This window comes from Diadema antillarum, unplaced genomic scaffold (assembly GCF_040938485.1).
Source record: "Diadema antillarum isolate AM-2024a unplaced genomic scaffold, OU_Dant_1.0 seq00000633_RagTag, whole genome shotgun sequence".
In the NCBI taxonomy this organism is placed as follows: Eukaryota; Metazoa; Echinodermata; class Echinoidea; order Diadematoida; family Diadematidae; genus Diadema; species Diadema antillarum.
The window spans coordinates 565,143-584,015 of NW_027271550.1; the positions used below are offsets into that span (position 1 = coordinate 565,143).

An 18,873-nucleotide genomic window follows, 5' to 3' on the forward strand; every position below is an offset into this window, starting at 1 on the left:
TTCACGGAAACTATATTATTGAAAACATAAAGTGAAATCAACACATGCTATATATTAACATGAGGTGGAAAAGTTTCTACAATTCCATGTCTTATCGAATGCTTTTGATGATATTAATCACCTGCCCATGACGGTAGAAGTTCTATTCGAATTAGGTGAGGTGGTGATAATAATGATATGTTCATGATGCAAGGCAGTAGTAAGTGTTTTCAAAAGTGTGGGGGCCCACTTCCGGGTTTCATGAGCTAACAAGCACCGTCCACTTCCGGGTTTCTTCAGATGACAGGCAAAAAAAAAAAAAAAAAAAAAAAAAAAAAGGGTCTTCAGAGAAAAAACATAACCTTACCGCCACCATACTTCAAGATCCCTATCTATTTCTATTTTAGCGCCACTTCGTACTTCCGGGTTAAGAAAAGTGTGGGGGCCCAAAGTGATGACACATTATGTATTCCTTTGTATGGTGCACAGAAAGTGTGGGGGCCCGAGCCCCCACGGCCCCCACGGCCCCCACGGCCCCCACGGCTGCGCCAGCCATGGTAGTAATATAATAGATGTGATGATAACAATAATAATGATGGTGATGATCTGGTCTTCTTGTCCTCACAAGTCTAGCACTAGAAATTATACTCTTCACTATTTCACTTGATGAACAAAAAGATAAAATGATGATAAATGATAAGGACGTCCTTATTGTAGAATCATAGCAGGCCTACCTGAGCAATGATAACGTTATTTCTCATTAAAGTGGGATACAGGTTTTTTTTTTTCACAAATAGTTATAATCTCACCTGCGGTTTCCAACAATATCAATGTTTTGCGAAAATGAAATCATGTGAAATTTCAAAGATCCAAAATGTTGTCTTTAAACCTAGGAATTTCTGAAATCTACTATAAGCCTACCAACATTCTATGTACGTAAATTTGCTCTATTTATGAATTTCAGTTTACCACTAAAATAAAAATTGTGTCCTGTTTTGCCCACTATTGCAATGTAAGACATTTTAATGTAAAGAATATAACAGAAGGAACATAAAAGCACAAAAGGAAAGAACATATTTCAAATAGTTGACGACATCTTGTAATGCACTTCTATGTGAAGTTCAAAATTATGCATCCGTCCATACCTTCAACAATGTTCAAAAACTATATCCTTTTTTTTTCTGTTTCTTGCCTTCTTTTTTGCCATTTCTCTTTTAGTTCATTTGTTGAGTGTATGCAGATACTGGCTGGCTTTCTTCCATTTCAACTACACAAAACATGTATTTGATATTCTGACTTTGCATCTGCATGGGACATTCATATTGTTTGATTCACTCTCCAGTTGTATATAACTTTATTTGTGTTTTCGCATACGTGTGCATGCATATTTGCATAACAACACTGTATTACAATGTGTGCCCATAGAGGCAGCTGTTCTATGGAACCCTCTCCATCCTTTTCCACCTCTATTCTTTTCTTCTTATTCCTGCTCTTCTTGGGCACACATGTGACATGTGATCCCTGGGTTCTGTATAATGTACATTATGTACATCACACATGTTTCACTCCCAACATATTTTTAGGGCCTGTGCAATTTTGTATTTATGACTTTGCATTTTTGATATATATTTGTCATAGTCAGACGTCAGCATGTTGGAAAGATTCAATGCATCAATAGTATATTCTAATGTTCTATTTTTATAGTCTCAAACATACCTTTTCAATTCATTAGTACAAGTATTTCAGTTTAATTAGTTACGATATATTGTTTGATAATGTGTCGAATTATTATCAGTCATTTCTTTTTATATATGTGATCTGTTTGTTATTCTTGTCGTGTTATGCTCTGTTATCTTGCCAGTGGAGGAAGATTTTCTGTATTTTTTAAATCAGACAATAAATGATTGAATTGAATTGAATTTAATTGAATTAACTCATGCACATAAATTCATGTTGCATGTATTATTTATATGCTGTATAAATCTTATTAAAGTCAAACTGAACTGACCAACCCCGTGGGATGTTATAAAGAAAGTAAACAAACAAACAAACAAACAAAACCAATGAATGAATGACTTAGTGAATGAATGGATGAATAAATAAATACACCCATACATAAAAACAGTAAGATACATAACTACATACGACAGCGATATCATGACTGACATCAACTATGCTTTTAGAATATGCCTTTAGATTGTTATGATGGTAGGACAAAATGACAATAACTGCACTTCATTACGATGATAATGATGAAATGATGATGATGATGACGATGATGATGATGATGACAAAGATAATAAATTATGATAGTTGGCAGCAGGAGGAGGAGGAGGAGGAGGAGGAGGAGGAGGAGGATTTTTTTTTTTTTTTTTTTTTTGGCTGGGTGCCTCACCCCACCTAAAAAGCAAAAAAAAAAAAAAAAAATCAACAAACAAACAAACAAACAAAAAATTCAACAAAACCAAAGAAAAACAAACAAAATAATGAAATAAAGTCAATATCTATTTCTGTTTATTCATACTAGTATTGTCATTTGAACTGATATCAATTGGTTGACAGTTTAATGAGGTTTCATGATTAGCATGCAATAGAGTTTCCTTTCCAGCATCATTTCGATATACATGTACTGAGGAAAGTTAAATTGAATATCTCATGGCGGCTTGAGGTGGGAAGCAATAATTTTGTTTGCAAAAAATAACCATGCTTTGTTGGTATTAGACAAAGAAAAGACAACATTTTCGCCCCTCCCCCCCCCCCCCCCCCCCCACCACCACCACCACCACCAGTCACCAGTCACCACTAGTAGAAGTCTGCGAAACAACATTGCGTGCTATACATGTTTGCTTCTTGGGATTGGCAGTAGAGGTGAATGACCTCCTCTTGTACACGATCAGCGGCTGCGTCAAAACATCATGGACGGGCGTTGTTTTGGGTGTGCAACGAAGTTTGGCTTTTTCACCAAGGAGGTAAAGACATTGGTGTTTTGCTGATGTTTCAACTCGTATTTAGTATAACATCAAGTGCTCACGCGTAGTTCTGATAAGTGTCTCATTTTGTTATGTTTAGTCGTGGTAAACGTTACTGCTTGAAAACAGTTAATTTACGCGATATGTAGTCCCATATATTCATGCTAATGTTTGTTGTGCCGTTTTCTCATTTCCAATTAACGGTCGCGGTTAACGTTTAATAGACTAAGTAAGAGATCTAGACAACCCTCTGCACTAGATTTCATTTTCTAGACTCTGTGTCATATTAGCAGCGTATTAAGTACTGATTAATGGTGAGACTTCCTTGCCAGCCTCTCACACCATTCCTATATATTTGTAAATGCCATCGACTAGCTAAACCTAACTTGAGTTGTAACTTGTAGTAAATTTTACTTTTAGTACCGGTACCGGTACTCTATTTTGCCATTAGCTACATTCATTGCATTCATTTGATTTGTAAATCCACATAATTTTTTATAAGTTTAAGGAAAGAATTCCCTTTTCCATAGAATTTCCCTTATGCTCACCCTAATTAGCAAAAGAAGAATTTCTATGTACACGGTTTGATACAATGTCATGTCTAACCACACCAGCGACCCCAACACGAATGTTTACATCCACAGCGCCCAGGGGTTAATGTAATAATAATGTAATTTCCAGCTACACACAGTGTGTAGGTCTTACATGTACAATGTGCATGTATCCTGTATAATAATTATGACACATATTGCAGGGCTCGACACTAACGGTGGCCCGGTGGCCCGGGGCCACCATAAACGCACGTCGGGCCACCAAAATTTCAGAAATAAAGAATTTGATGGCCTGATCGTTCCACCCAAAAAGGCTGGATGTTTGCCTTTGGGCCACAAAAAATAAAAGTTAGCATGGAGCCCTGCATATTGTGTGTGTGTGTGGGGGGGGGGGGGCAGTGGTGGTGGGGAGGGTTATTTGGGATTGACATAGTTGTAGAGATTGTAATTCTCTACTAATGCATGGTATTGATGACTATTATCAATTATAGTAGACAGAAAGATCTGTCTGTCCGGAGGAGTCTTTTATTTTTTTGACATTATCGCTCTCTTCCGTAGAGGATCCATGAAGCCAGATGCAGTCTCCGCAGAACTTTTCCCCGATGACCAGATACAGACCGATCTTTCGGTCAATATCGATAGTATCATTGCATCTTGTGAGATGTCATTGTGAGCCATTATGAAATGATGAAGCAGCATACAATGTACACTGTAAAGCAAGCTGCCCATACATAGTAATTCGACCATAATGGCGTCCAAAATTTGACCGCCCCCTACATGTGTAGAAACCTATGCTTTGTGCTCGATCAAATTTTGGCACAAGAGCTTAAACCTCAAAGGGTAACTAATATGACTGCTTGCTATTCTCGCTGTCACATTACGTAAATCTGAGGTAAGATTGTCATAAATGATATACAGGTAGATATTAAAAGCACCGAATGGGGGCAAGGACTTTGGGCAGAAATAAATATATTCGACAATTGACTTGGCTCACATATAAGGTATAGTGTCTATGGTAAGAGAGAATCAGTAGAGAAAGTGTCCAGTGAATAAAGCCTACAGCAGATACATTGTATATAATGTATGTGAAAAATGTTGTATGCTTCTACATGCATGTACATGTACATGTATGCATGTCCATGATGTCAAGCATCAGTGTATGTTATTTCATCTAGATGAAGTTTACAAGGATTTTTTACTCAGTTTTTTCATGCACTGAAGCTTAGAACTTCATTTTCTTCTTGCCAGAGATGGCTGGTGTTGATTTTTTAAGCAAATTTGAGTGATGTCAGATACCAGTGGCGGATCCAGAGGGGGGCGCAAGAGTTCCATGAATGAGACGATCTGCTCATTCTGTACTGCTATGAACACCAAGGGAAAGAGAAGGAACTAGCCTGGGATTAGAAGCATACAGTATGGCCGAGTACAAGGTCTTATTCACAGAAAGTAACAGCAAAAATAGGAAATCGCTGTAACTATACTCTCTCTGAAAACAACATCAACAACAAAAATTCCCTTGCTTAACATCATTTGAAAAATAACAGGCAAATGTCTCCAGTGATTTTTTAATTCTCACCCCCCCCCCTTCCCAAATGTTCCTCTTGAGTCATGAGATGTACATTGTATCCAGTGAGCGCTGATGAAACACTTCTGTGAAAAGGATGTATTCCACTGTAATTTTGCTCTATGTCAACCAGTTGGCAAAAGTATCAAACTAATCGATGGGCAGAAGTCAGAATGTTGAAAATTTCCATGTGAAACTACTTCCTCACCTTTACACAAATATATATTCTTTTCTTTTTCAGCATTCATGTCACAACTGTGGTCATATCTACTGTAAGAATTGCTTGCCACACAAAGCTGTCATTCCCAAGCGGGATCCAACTCAGAAGCAAAATGTCTGCCGGGATTGTTACAAGTTACTCCAAAACACCGAGCCTGATCCGCAGAAAGAAAACAGGCACAACGAAGCCAGATATTCTCCTCCAGAGAACTTCAAGAAGTATGCCTTCATGTAGATGACTTTCTTCTGTGTTTCACGTTGATTTTGTGTTGTGTGTGTATTTCAAAAAACATTTTAATTGCATCACTGCTTTTAGTTGGAACAATCCCTCCAAATTGAAGGATAAAATAGTAATTCATTATTGAAGCAACTGATGAAAAATGGAGATCATGCACAAGCAAGCAGCTTCAACCTAATATATGCAGAGCTAGCTAAAAAAAAAAAGTTAATACATACCTTTTGATGGACAATATGATTGAGCTTGCTTTTAGCTGTGAGGTCGTACGTTTGTGAAAAGTACAATGTTTACAACTACAATACAGGCATGTACAAGTGATCAGATTAAGATTTTGTGTTTTATGCTTTGAATTTTAATATCAAACATCCTTTGAGATCTGATTTGATATTCTATTTCCATTATCCAGAATGTGTACTTGGTCTGGCCTGTTTGTCTAAAAAAATATTGGGTCTAACTTGTGTTTTTTCTCTCGAACAAACTATATCATTGTAGCGAACATGTTTTATCATACAATATTAAAGGTGAATACCAATATGAGTATGGACAAATCTTTCTTGAAATGTCTTTGTGATGTAAAAGCATGGATAGTTGTGAATATAATTTGTAATTTTTTAAAACATCTTTATTCAGTCTCCCTTGAATATTAGCATTTCTCTTTAATGTTACGTAGGAGGGTGGCAGCGCTGCAGCAGAGAGAGCAGACAGGAACTGGGGCAAGTCATCAATGGTCAAGGGTCAGATCCAGCCCCACGTGTCATCCTCCCAAGGGAAACCTGCAGCAAAGTACAAGAACTTGGCTCCCCAGGACAGAGAAATTGCCATGAGGCTGAAAAGCTTCAGGAAGACAGGAAAAAGAAAGAAAGTGAGAGAAGTGTGGATATATCAGTCATCATTATCATTATCTATTTGATTTGATATGATTTATTCACAAAATGCATATATACATACTGTATGCGCCGAATATTTCGCGAGGTTTTTATTTTCGCGAGTCAGGTGCTATTCGCAAAATTAAAGACACGCGAAAATATTGACTCTGATCCCGATGTGGATGTGACGTGCACATGTACATTTCTCCATTCATTACAAGACTCCACTATCGCAAATTTAACCACTCGCGAAATCGTCGGGAATTCCCGATTCGCAAACATTTAGACTCGCGAAATATATGGCGTATGCATTATTTTATTCACAAATATGCACACAGTTTGTACACGGAATATGTTATAATACATTTGTGTGGATCGTCATAAGCTATGAAAAGCTTGACTGGAACGTCTTTATCACTCATTTGTTCATTTGCTTGTTTATATGAAAAAAGTCATGAAATGGTGTGGCAAAATCTTTGCGCGTTGCATAATTATGGTGCAAATGTTGGGGGGAGGGGTCCAATTTATAAGACCCAGTAAAATCATTGTTGGACTTAAAGGAAAGTAATTTCCAAAAATGGCATCTTGATTTAAATTGACGTTCACTTTTGACATTTCACCCACGCTGTCATTTCAGGTAACTAATTGGTTATATAATTGTAATTTTTGTGCCTGATAATGTTTCCACTGGGAATGGGAAAAACCTTTTGTGTGTGTGTGTGTGTGTGTGTGTGTGTGTGTGTATGTGTGTGTGTGATCCAAAAAGATCACAGAGTTTGAAAAATCTCCACTTCTGATAAGGGTTTTCTACTTTGATTTTTCGCTCACATACAGGTAGTTTTACAGCAACTTTATACAGCTAAATGCAATATGTTATGAATATAATATTTCTTTTGAATTGTTATAGCAATCATAATTGCTGGTGATATCTATTGGTATGAATGAATATAACAAGTTGAGAGGACATGATAATAGTATATGCCAGATTGAGTTAGGAGAAGCAGCATAGTTTATTTTAATCAGGTTGAACATGTAGCTGTCAGAGCATCTTGATTCAACCAAAAACCTGCAATGTGTCATGCTGAAGCGATGTCCGCTTGTTGGAAAATCTTGCAAATATGCCACATTAATTGTGTCTTCCACTGCTTTGCTCAAAGGACCCGGTGCTTCCGAGTCTGAAATAGAAGAGAGACTAAGAAAGCTTAAAGGCCTTCCCCCAGCTTCCCAGACAGGACAGCAACGAGTGAGTACAGGACATTCAGCAGTCACGGTTAAAAAATGTGACACTTAGATTAAAAAGCATGTTGACTTGTGGTGTTGATTCATGATACCCTCAAGATCCCTTATGTGGCAAAACAACATATAGATATAGTCCATATATTCTATAATAATCTTTGAAGTTGCTAAGGTACTGGTACGATTAACAAAAGACATTGGAATGCACCTTCCCCTAGACCGAGCATAACTTGTATGTTCCCCTGCAATGTCTTTTGTTAGTCACATTAGTAACACAGAAACATGCAAGTTATGCTCTGTGGAATGGAAGGTACATTCCAATGTCTTTTGTTACTTAAACATGATGGTACTTCAGCAATGATTGACAGATGAGGTCGCTGGCAGAATATTGGTTTGGAAGGGTTTTTGTGGGTGTATCTAAGCAGTATGAAGAAAAAATAGTAGAAAAATTATTATAAGATGTATGGGATGTATCTAGATATTTGTTTTGCAACATATGTGATGTGATGAGAGTATCATGAATCAACACAAATCACCATGCATTTGCAGTGCATAGGCCCTGTAACCAATATGTTGTTACTTTGGGTTGTAGATGCTTTAAGATGTACATGGGTCAAAGATAAACTGTTATGATTATGAAAGTGTGCGTGTTGAACTGACATTGCAGACAAATTGTAAAATGGATTTGACATTTCTTTCAGAGAATGTGGCTCTCATGTGGCCATGATAAGGGTGTTATGATTGTAATCATAGAATGCTGGATTAAATGTGACTCTTTTAAACCTATGTAGAGCTTACATTGTGTGTGATGCAACCATGATAGCTGTGTTATTGCACCGAAATGATAATCGCAAATTTCTTCATGAAATGGGCCACCAATGTCATGACCCTCTATGTGCCTGTTTTCTCATGCCCTGAAGGCTTTTCAGCCACAGGCAGCCAAGACAATGGAGGAGCAGTACGATGACCTGCTGGACCAGATGGCAGAGGAGGCTGCCCTGGATGCCAAACTGGAAGGAAGGGAAATCCCCCAGCCAGGTACAGGAGTAGGGCTAGAAATGTAATTTCATTTCATTTTCATGTGCTTTTGTTAAACATGAAAATGACATTATGTGAGATTCAGTTTCTTCAGCACAGAGATATTAGCACACAGCACTAGCACTAAAGGCTTATAGTCCAGATCAGTTGTGCTGATATACAAATGTTGAAATACTGTATATGTTTTATACCTTGCAATGTTTTTATGTTCAGATTTAGTGAGTTGATTCATCTTCGCAAAATTAGGATCTTGTGAAAATATATACTTTTGTAACACAAATGCGCAACATATCGTTGTTGTGGTTAGAAGTCACCAACTTTTCTGCTTAAAAGGAAATGATACTGAACCTGCCATTTAGTCACAGTAGTTCCTGATTGTAAATTCAACCACCCCCAAAATTGTCTTACAAGCCCCAATTCCCTGAATTATACTCATACAGTCTTGACAATGAGAGACATATTGGGTGGCTGCTGGCCAATAAAGACAGTTGACTATTATTATCAATATTTATGGTATATTTTGATTTTTTTTTCTTCCATTTTCATTATTCATTAGAATATTGGCTTTACTTATTCATGCATTTTTTTTATTTATCATTTGATGGTGGGTAATAGTGGCAATATGTTAAAAATGGCTGCCAAGACAAGTTTAAATGTATTTAAATACCAGGTAGATGAGTACACTGATAGATTCAATGCATACCTTTGTTCCTTTGCAACTGAAAAAAAAAAAGAATTGACCTAACTCACATGATACCCCAACAATTAATGCTGGCATGCTGGATCCAAATGTGGAAATCCATATGTAGTGGTCTATTGAATTGCTAGTTTCTTTCTCCTCAAAGGCGAAGAAAAAACTATGCATGTCTTGAATACTCTACGCTATTACAACTTGTATGTTGTAACTACATATAAATTCAGTACGATGAAGTAGCAAAATAGTATGAAAAGCTCTGAATAGTGTATTTGTTTAATCATTGCAACAATGATCACCAAAATAATGCCTACCCTTATTCCTACCCACTGATGTGAGAAATGAGTTGCATGTGCTGAACAATGAAGTCTCTCACTCTATACTCTAAAGAGTGCATTGAACACAAAAGCTATTGTGTCACCTTTGTGTGGGTATGATATGTGTATGGCATTGAAATTGCCTATTCATGTACAAGTTTATGCAAATATCACATGTTTATTATCAACAGCGTATGCTCGACAGAAGCTTCACACATTTCAAGCATGCTGGAGGAGACAGCCTAGGCATGCTGTCCCGTCATATCAGAAATTGTGTCCTTCAATATCAGTTCTGTGACATTTGCTCCTATGACAATTTATTGCTTCCATGAAATACCTGCACGATAAGCCAAAAATGTATTCTACCCACAAACACAACCCTAACCCTAATCCTAATCCTCACATCAAGCTAAACCTGAAACCCTGTCACAACCCTAACCCTATTAAATTCCTTGGAGATAGTAAGACTAGAGCAGCTGTCGCAGGAGCAAATGTCGTGTCACAGTGAATATCATCATCGTTTGAACGATGTACTGATGCTAGCAATTGAGTACGCACTCACATCGTGAGAGGAGCCATGGCATTGTGTAAAAATGCAATATATTGGAGTGTGTTCAGTGACAGCAAATTATGAAAAACATATCTATGGATGATATTATGTTTGATATGAATTTATTTCAATGCAGCAGCTAAAACAAACAAGGATCTTCAGTTTGAAAAGAAATGTCAGATACCATCTAACAGAAAGCTAGCCAAGGCTAGAATGCAAGGGTGTTTACTCTGAATATTTGCAGACCATGCCTTACAATGTGTTCTTGGCTCAACCTTTGTTATGCCCAGATCTTACCAGCATTCACGTCGTCTTGTAAATTGTCATGTAAATAAGGTGCATCCATAGGTTTTCTTTTATCCGTCGAGTGTCTGTGGGTTCTTTTACTTCCTGTTTTTGATCATTCTTTGGTTAGCACATTGTCATAACTGTGGATATATTAAACTTATCTGTAGCCTCTCTGTCTGGAAATGAATCTGTTTATGTATGAACTGGTTTATGTCTTCAAATGTACAATCTTGTTGTACATGAAAGACCTTTTTTTTTTTCTTGTCAGAGTGAAAGTGTGCAGAAAAATTTGACATAATTGTTGGCAGTTAGAATTTTGGCGCTTGTTTTCATGCGTGGACATGCATAAGATTGAAAGGAAACTCCACTCCATCGTTTAAGTTGACTTTTGAATAACACATCCAGCCCTAGGGGTGTTTTCGGGGGGGGGGGGGGGGATCATTTTGTTAAATTTGCACCATGTTTTAAAAGTTATATGTATCTTGGAGAAAGATTAGAGGAAATTGATTTTTTTTTCTTCATTTAATCCACTCAGAATCTGGAAGAAGTTTACACAAATGTTCTATATATGTCATTTATTGTAATGCATGTACAGTTAGACAGGAACTCCAATCTTCTAAAATGTGCTGTCAATCTAGGTATCTCTTATCATTGTAGTGATTGATTGAGAGGTTTATGACAATCCTGCAGCAGAAACAAATTAGTGATTTCCGATACATCAACTACAGGGCACTCAAATGAAAGGGACCTGTTTCTTTACTGTATGAAACATAAACAATGAATAGCAAAATGTTAGAATAAAAAAGATACTGCACCAAACAACAGAAATGTAGTTTGTTTTTTTTTTGACCAGATGGGATCAAATGTGCAATCATGCATTCAAATCTGAAAGTTTCATCAAAATTAGATGAAAGTATGAAAATCATAAATTTTATTATGGATATTTTGTTACGAATATATGAAATTTCACTGTTCCATAACTTTCTTTGTCTTTTTGTCCAATGCTGATAAAGCTCCTACTATTCTGTTGGGGCAATTGTACAATATTCATTCAAGACAACATGCACACAGAGTGGAATGTCACGTTAATACAAGAGAAATTAACAGGTTGTTGCCATTGTTACAGCAAAAACCAATTAGCATTTTGAAGAGTTTTACTCGTAACAATGGTTATCACTAATAATTTTAAGATGATTCATTTGTTAAAATGACTACAATTTCTGCTTGGTTGTGTGTTTTTTACTTAAATGATATTACAATGTTCAGTCACAGTCTCACAATTTCATATGTATTCTTTCGCCTGCAACCTTGTCATCAACATCTGTCCAGGGCCCATGGCGTCATCTCACGCCCCCAATCCAGGTCACTCCCACCTGTCACAGGATCCCCTCATCCCATCCCAGGAGGAGTTGCAACAGCTGAGTGAGGATGCCAAGAAGCTGCTTGGAGGTCACCCTGGTAGGATGCATGGCTTCTTTTCATTCTTGAAGATGGTGTCACGCTGTCCCAAAGTTGACACAACATGGCAATGGCAGTGTAGGTGCTGCGTTTTTAAAAGTGGGGACCCACTTTTGATTTTTGGTGTCGATTCCTTTGCATTTTCTGCTGCTGCTGCTTCTGGGTTTCATCAGCTCACAAGCAAAAAACAAAGCAAGACAAAACAAAACCAACAACAACAATTAAACAAAACAAACAAACAAAACAGAAAAGGGCATCAGCACAATTTTCTGTTACTTCCAGGGTTAAAGCAAGAAAAAAATTCTTGTGCCACTTCCAAGGTAAAAACAGTGGGGGAGGGGCCCCGAAGTGATTAGACTCTATGCATTTCTATGTATTATGCAAAAAAAAGGGGAGGCCAAGCCCCCCCCCCCCCCCCCCATCGCACTGGCCCTGAATATGAAGTTGGCCCCCCACACATGGTCAAAAAGCCAATCAGCAGCCGAAGCAAGCACAGAAAGTCACACAATGGCATCTGCACCACACACAAAGGCTACACAAATATTTGAATCTTTATTATTAGAAGTTTACCAAAAGGACACAAGAAAAAAAAAATGCAATGGCTACACCAAGATTTTGCCATCACTCACGAAGTTGCTGTTGGAGCCTGGAAAACTCCACTGGCAGTCGTACAATGGCTCAAGATGCCCTAATGAATGACCCACTGTTTACATATTATGTATTTGTATGCTATGTTTATAAGAGCTGAATTTGGAAAATTACTTTTATCCTGTGTCCACCTTTGCTCAAATTTGGGACAGCGTGATGCCTGCTTCAGAGAGGTTGGATTTTCTCAGTTGCAAGTCTGACGAGGTTGAAAATGTCATTATCATGCCATGTTTGGCCTCATCGATTGAAATTTGTTGGTAAACTTCCTTGAAGTTTGATGTCCTTGCAGCTTTAAGATATTCCTTGGCTCAGAGCCATGGCTCAAAGGGAAGATAGAACAGATGTCTGTTTTATGTTTGGAATGTTTGCCAAACATATGAAATGCCCTTGCCAGCCTTGGAAGGTGAATGGATTATTGCAGAGTCATCTCAAAATGTAGTTGCAGAAAACAAGAAAGCAAACAATTAAACATGACATGCCAGCAAGGACATTATATTTACCAAGCTCTTGCAGTGTACTGTAAAACGAGAAATGTTCACGTGCATTTTAATTTCGCGAATTTCGCGAGCGCGAAGATTTGCGAAATTAAAATGCACGCGAAAGTTCTTTTCTACACTATATGCATTGAATACCAGTTCCAGTTCGCGAAAATTTCATGCCGCTAAAAAGGCCGTCGGCTCCAATTCGCGAAAAATTCATGCCGCGAATATATCATGTTTTACAGTAACTGTCTTTTGTCCAATGTTATTGAATGCATAACTAATGTTGAATCAAGTGTGTGGTATCTCTGCTATGATAGAATGTATATGAAGAAACATGTTATAGGTGTTTGTCCAGTTTGTCAAGACATTATTCTTTTGCCTGTAGAATGAGCAATATGTAGAAGGCAAAATAAATTTGTTCAAGAAAGTATATTGATAATCATCATTGAATACTAGTATAATTGTTTCTTTACTCTTCCAAAATAAAAACAAATCATGTAATTGTATCACAAACCTGTGATCATGTTTCGTCCAGTTATAAGTCTTTAGATCTTTGAATTTTTGAATTGCATGAATTAAATGATTTTGTCTACATATATTCCTGAGCAGATTACACTGAGCTATTCCCAGAACTACAACCAAGATCTTTGCTACTTGCTGCAAATCATTGTATGATGACAGAGGAAAAGTTGTTGACAGTTTAATCTAGGCTAGTCTGTTTGATTCTTATGCTGGATTTTGTTTTCCTGCTCAATGGGATGTTCCGTCATAGATGTATACTAGTAGTCCCTCATAGTCAGGACTGTGTCCTGAAGGAATTGCAATGTTTTGCATGCAGATGAGAGGGAGATTTGGCTTTGAGTTTTGAATCAGTGCAGGTATGAAAGATTGAAGTTGTGTTTTTTTTTTATCAACTCGTTCTGAGAATCTGTGTATTGTGTGTTCATGACCAATCACTAGACAATTCAGAGCCATGGTCACAGCCTGCAAATGGAGATGATGAGGCAAGAGGAGGAGGAGGAGGAGGAGGTGAGAAGAGAGATCCAGAGGAGGATGCCAAGAGACTTGCGGAGGAGGCCAAGAAACTGATGGAGGAGGCGAAGATGGAGATTGCCCAGGAGGAGGAGAGTGCCAAGAAGGATGCGGCAATCTCCGACAGACTTGCACAGCTCCAGCAGCGAGACCCGTCATCCAACAAATCATCGGAAGCCTCTTGTGAGTCGTCTGGCCTCCTTGGCCTATAGTCCTATGGGGGATTTTTCTTCCCCTCATTTTCCTCCTTTATTCTTTGTTGCATTGGTCTATTCAAAAGAATCTGTGAAACTAACAGTAGGATGATGGGTCACAATTCATCTACCTGTACTTTAATTCATTCAATTCTATGGATTGACAAATTGTTGAAATATTTTGATTATCTTTCCAAGCATGCATTTTTTTTTTTTTCAGTCTTGGTGTAGAGTAAATGCTTTGTATTAGTGATTATATAGTCAGGATTGTAAATGTCATCTAGAATGGTCATTTATTATTGCTTCATGTTTTGCTGCTCTATGAGACACTGTCTCTTTCTGTGCGAGATTGACCAACAGAGGGCGATATTGCATAAAGTACAGTGAGGGGCAGTGTTAAAGGTTGTCTCATTAAAGTATTAGACTGGCCAGTCAAATGTTTGTGAATTCAAACCTCTGTTATAATATAGTAACGGGGAAGTCTTCTGGAACGTCTGTGTTATCCTCTGCCCCAATGTACATAGTTAGGTTGACTCAATCAGTGCCAGAACATAAACATTTTGTGTATTTGGTTAGTTCTTGTCACAGAAAATTTTGATGTAATATTCTGTTGCTGTTTTGTACACATTTGTAACTAACATTGACTTGTTTGAGGCATGTACATGTACTTACTACATGATGTGTGCATTTACTCTCACTGTGAAAATGACGTAGGTTGCAAGAAGCATTAGAAGTGTTGAAAATGTAGTATGCATTATGGGAACACCACTCCAATATTGCATCCCTTGTGTTGGAGTGAGCTTGGAGAGACAACCTTATGATACAAATAACTCTTATGGTATAGTATAAAGTATATAGTATCTCTTATGGTAACGTCCTCTACAAGCTCTATGACAGTGTGATGACAAACCATCATGAATATCTATACCGTTTGCATCCATTCTGTTTACCAGATGATGCTGGCTTGATGGATGATGAAGATGAAGAGCAAGCCTCACAAAGGCTCATCAAACAGGTAACTATCTCCTGTGGGGGGATCAATTAGTTGTAAAAATTGAATTGATACAGTATTGGAATTCTCACACAATATTGTATACAAACGCTGTCACAGGACTAGTTATCGTGAGTCAACATCAAGTCAATACTGATGATGATTAATGTGTAAAAATGTAGATTTTAAGACTTACAGATTTGTGAACAGTATCTACAATATAACCAAAAAAAAGAAAAAAAAAGAAAAAAGGAGAGTAATACCATGTCATGCATGTAAGTAGATATCAGCATATGAATGGCACCTTTATTTTATGTCTTCTTTTTTTTTTTTTTTTGGGGGGGGGGTATTTTTGATATATTCATTTTATGCAAAATGTAAAATAGATCCATCCCAGTGCATTTCTGAAAATGGAATATACCGTACATGGCTTTATAAGGAGTGATCTGTATATCTATTTGTTAAGCAGTGTATTTGTATTTGGAGTTTTTTGGCATTGTGATTCCACTATCAGTTTTCCATGAAATAGTTGTTTGAATGTTTTGATGTCTGATCTTGCATTGCTCTCAATTGTTGGTGTTGCATTTTCATATTTCTCCAAACTTTCACACCCCCAGCTCCTTGAGGAGAGCAAGTTGGATAACAATGTAGCAGCTGATGGCTTTGATGTGCCTACGAGGAAACCAAAAGATAGCAATAAAAGCAGCCAGAATGTGAGTTTTAGTTGTTTACTACTGTTAAAAAAGCTGTTGTTATGTAGAAAATAAAATATAAGTAGCCATCATGTCGTTTTAGAGAGCACTGCAGGCAGCATCTCTGTTCTTAACTGGATACAAAGTAGAGAAACAAGTAACATGCTGAAGTATCGTAATGTTTTGTAGTCTACTTTTTTAAAGTGATTGCTCACTTCATCTGTTTATGCAATATCAAGTTGTAACCTAGATTTGATTCCCATGGTAAACAGAGCATACCTCCTCTATTGCAAATTTGTCTAAAAATCATACCCAAAACAGTATATCCGCCTGACTTTAAAGCTTTCATGCTTTGTCACTCACTTGAAAACCTTATTTACTTTTGAGAGTAACAGCTTATAAGTCATAAACTCATATTGACTACATGTATGCATCATCTCATGACACTTTTACAGGAATTTATGCGAGCATGTGCTTGCCTCTCAAAGCACCAAGGGATGGCTTGATGTTGTTGGTTTTTTTTTTATTATCACTGTTATGCTACAGACTACTGTTTCCCATGTCCCCGAGTCCAAAATGGTAGACTCCGACCCAGACAGGTCACAACCAGCAGCAGATCCGGATGAGCTCCCTTGGTGTTGCATTTGTAACGAGGACGCCACATTGCGTTGCCTTGACTGCGATGGTGATCTCTACTGCAAGCGTTGCTTCAGGTGAGAGAGAGAGAGAGAGAGAAGAGGAGGAGGGGTGGGGAGGGGGCAGTGGAGATGTACCTTGCAGCCTGTGAGTCAAGTCGACTGTCTTGGGCTGAAGACCTTATCTGTAAAGACTGAGCATTTTTTTTTCCTTGTGCCTTTTTGACCCATTGAGGACGAACTGATATTGCTACAACACGCATTTTCCATAGACTCCTGCCTGAGTATACTTGGGACTCATCCTCAACGGGTTAATGATCCGGTAGTGTGGGGAAACATGGGTGGTCCAATCATGTTGGTCTTCATTCACTGTCCACTGAGGTACCTTTGAAACCACAAATAGCAACTGTCAACCATGTGTCAGTGAATGTGTGCATCAAAGCGCATGCTCATTGGTAACGGTCGACTCCAGTCTAAATTCATCAGTTGTGTGTAGAGATCAGTGATAAATATATTACACAATTCGATATTGGGATTCTCGAATATGCCCAAGCGGGGCCCGCCTTCCCACTCCATGAATCCCCACACTACGGGTCTTTAACCCATCGAGGACGGACTGATTTTGCTTCAACATGCATTTCCCATAGACACTTGCCCAAGTAAACTTGGGACTTGTCCTCAACGGGTTAAATGGGCTGTTCTCGTACGTCTGACAAGAAATTTAATCTTTCCCCTCCTCCCCTCCCAACCCCAAAAGCCGCAATTGTCTTCAAAACTGGCTCAGGCTTCAGTAAAGTTTCCTGACCTACACACAATTGGGGAAATTATCCCTCTACTTCAAGTCAGTTTTGCTGCAAGGGGTCGTTGGAAACCAGTATAACTTTCCAATCTTTCACTTTCTTCACCCTCCTGTCCACAAGATGTTGGCGCTTCCAGAATCACAAATGATCTGAATATTCATGCTAAATAATTGGGTGGTTTCACTATATATTTAATCAAATACAGTGCACTCCCGTTATAATGAACACGGTTATAACAAAATAAAGATACAGGCCTAAACATTATCGGCTCAATGCATTTTTATTGTTTATTTGTTAGGTTATAATGAAATTTTGCTATAACAAAAGAAAACTACCGATCCAGAGGACTTCATTTTAATTGGAGTCCACTGTACGTGTTTACAAATTTAGAATGATCCAGCTCACCCAAAGAGTTCAAGATGTCGATTACGGAGATAAGGAGTTCTGAGAGGAAGTCGAGGGGCTTGAAACTGCCCTAAACTAGCATTTTAAAGCTTGAGGTTAGATCATTAATAATAATAATAATACATATGATTTCTATAGCGCCATTCTCCACTCTGATTAAATGCTCAAGGCGCTTTACATCAAGCAAAAAGACTGAAAATACAAGTACATACACAGTAATAGAAGAAGATGAAAAAGAAGACATGAAAGTCTGTCTTCAAAATACACTACTAAACAAATAGGATTTTAAATTACTCCTAAAAGATGTTATGGAGCTTGAGTCTTTCAGCTCACAAGGAAGTGAATTCCACAGTGTTGGTCCAGCGTGAGCGAAAGCCCGTTCCCCCAAGATTTCCTAGAAAACGGAATATGAATATGTGTATGTTTCCCAAAACAGGGATCACCATTAGTTCTATTGCATGGGAGGGATTTTTGTCAAAACACTTTTTGATCAATGCATGCCTGTGCCTTCAACTTGAATTTTCTGTGTAAGGTATCTTATCAGCATCATCCCCAAGCTTAGACACAGCATGTGATGGATAACGTTTGTGCCTCGTACATGCAGTGTGTATCCAATTTTGTAATAAGCTGCCTACCCAAGTTGCATCTCTGTACATATTGATCACTGTTCATTGGTGTAAATTGCATGGAGCACAATAATTGAGTGTGATAATTCATAACACATTGCTATTCTGTTGTGTGAGATCATTCACCATTTGTCATATAAAATTGTTCTCTCACAGTAGAACATACCAGAATGTTCTGTCCATTACAAACAGTCCACTATCACATGATTATGTTCATCCAATCACTGTGGTATTTGATCAATCCATAATATCATGTATTGCAACATTTTGCTGTTTCTTTTCTACAGGGAAGGACACAGGGACTATGGTATTGAGAGCCACGAGGTAAAAACCTTCAAACCATCACGGAAATGAACAGAACTTGTTGGCTGTCGGTGTTAGCTGTATCTCTCATATGTGCC

The 18,873-nt window shown here is 37.9% G+C and overlaps 1 pseudogene; it reads left to right on the plus strand.

Annotated features, from left to right (window-relative positions):
- Positions 1–2,859: 2,859 nt before the first annotated feature.
- Positions 2,860–18,826, plus strand: LOC139736182 (abscission/NoCut checkpoint regulator-like; annotated as a pseudogene).
- The last annotated feature ends 47 nt before the right edge of the window (positions 18,827–18,873 follow it).